Raw genomic sequence first — 1990 nt, forward strand, 5'->3', positions numbered from 1 at the left:
ATCTGGTGTGCTCCCTGGGGCATTTGTGGGCCGCTGTGAGATACAGGAAGCTGGACTAGATGGGCCTATGGCCTGATCCAGTGGGGCTGTTCTTAGGTTCTTAACTACAATTCCCAGGAAGCCTTGCAGGTCTCTTGTTATCTGGTGTGCTCCCTGGGGCATTTGGTGGGCCGCTGTGAGATACAGGAAGCTGGACTAGATGGGCCTATGGCCTGATCCAGTGGGGCTGTTCTTATGTTCTTAACTACAATTCCCAGGAAGCCTTGCAGGTCTCTTGTTATCTGGTGTGCTCCCTGGGGCATTTGGTGGGCCGCTGTGAGATACAGGAAGCTGGACTAGGTGGGCCTACGGCCTGATCCACTGGAGCTGTTCTTATGTTTTTAACTACAATTCCCAGGAGGCCTTGCAGGTCTCTTGTTATCTGGTGTGCTCCCTGGGGCATTTCGTGGGCCGCTGTGAGATACAGGAAGCTGGACTAGATGGGCCTATGGCCTGATCCAGTGGGGCTGTTCTTATGTAAGCTGGAGGGGGCACAAATTCCTCACAGTTGAGCCCCTGAACTGTGACTGATACCCAGAATGTGCCACTTGCAGAGCTCACCTGCTTCTGGAGCGGTCCCGCCTCTGAGAGCTTGCAAAGCAAAGGCTTTTAGAGGAGGGCTCAAGCAAGTGAGCCAAACTACACCCTTCAGGGAAGGCAGAAAGCCTGCAGGTTTGGGGGCACATAAACTGGGTGTTCATGTTGTGTTGCGCACCAGCAACATTTATACTGGTGTGGATAAGAGAGTGGCATAGGCGTTAATTTAAAAGATGTAATGATAAATGGTTGATCCAAAACATCCTGTCCTTGAGATGCAGGAAGATGGCCTACCCATCATCCGCTGCCAGGGAACCTCTGGGCACGTCTCTGGAATGTTTCTGGTATCTGAACTGTGACCACAGTTGCACCTGTGGTTGCTGCTAAACAGTCCCCCTCCTTGCTGGAGGTCTGGGCTTTTGTTCTTGGGGGAAGAGGAATGGGAAAGGGGGCAAAAACCAAAGCAGAACCATGAGCTGGATGAAAGGACTGGACCAATTTCAGGGTGCAAAATCCATCACGGGTTACAAGCCATGATGTGTATGTACAACCTCCTGATTTTAGAAATGGGCTATGCCAGATGCAAGGGAGGGCACCAGGATGAGGTCTCTTGTTATCTGGTGTGCTCCCTGGGGCATTTGGTGGGCCGCTGTGAGATACAGGAAGCTGGACTAGGTGGGCCTATGGCCTGATCCACTGGAGCTGTTCTTATGTTCTTAACTACAATTCCCAGGAAGCCTTGCAAGTCTTCTTGTTTGGTGTGCTCCCTGGGCATTTGGTGGGCCGCTGTGAGATACAGGAAGCTGGACTAGATGAGCCTATGGCCTGATCCAGTGGGGCTGTTCTTATGTTCTAAGGGGGAAGAGGTTTGGCCTTGGAGTGTTCAGCACTTCTGCCTTCGGAATGTGGGGGGGAGGGAGCTGGTCCACCCCACTGCATCACCAGGTCAATTTCTGGGTTTGCTTCACATTCGCACTGAAGAGAGTCACACCCCTTTATGAAGGATGTGTTGCTTGTGCCTGCACAGAATTTTTCTTTGCTGTCAAAATGACGACAACACTTATTTTCAGAACGTTCAAAGACGCAGACTCTGGGAGTGCTGCCAGCTGTGGTTGGGGCACCAGTGAAGCATTTTCTGGACTCGGGGCCCAATCCTATCCAGCTTTCCACCACAAGTGCAGGCAAAATGTAGCCCTGACAGAAGGGAAAAAATGTTCCTATACTTTGAGGAGCCTCTGCGACTGCCTCCCCACCACAGGATGCAGTTCATGCCCCATTGGCATGGCTACACTGGTCCTGGAAAATTGGGTAGGCTTGGGCCCTGAATCAGCTACTGTTTACCAGGCAGGAAGAGGAAATGGTGTGCCACTTTGGTAGAAGTTTCCAAGGAAGGAAATCCCCTGGCAAGCTGAAT

Source organism: Tiliqua scincoides, chromosome 2 (assembly GCF_035046505.1).
Source record: "Tiliqua scincoides isolate rTilSci1 chromosome 2, rTilSci1.hap2, whole genome shotgun sequence".
Classification (NCBI taxonomy): domain Eukaryota; kingdom Metazoa; phylum Chordata; class Lepidosauria; order Squamata; family Scincidae; genus Tiliqua; species Tiliqua scincoides.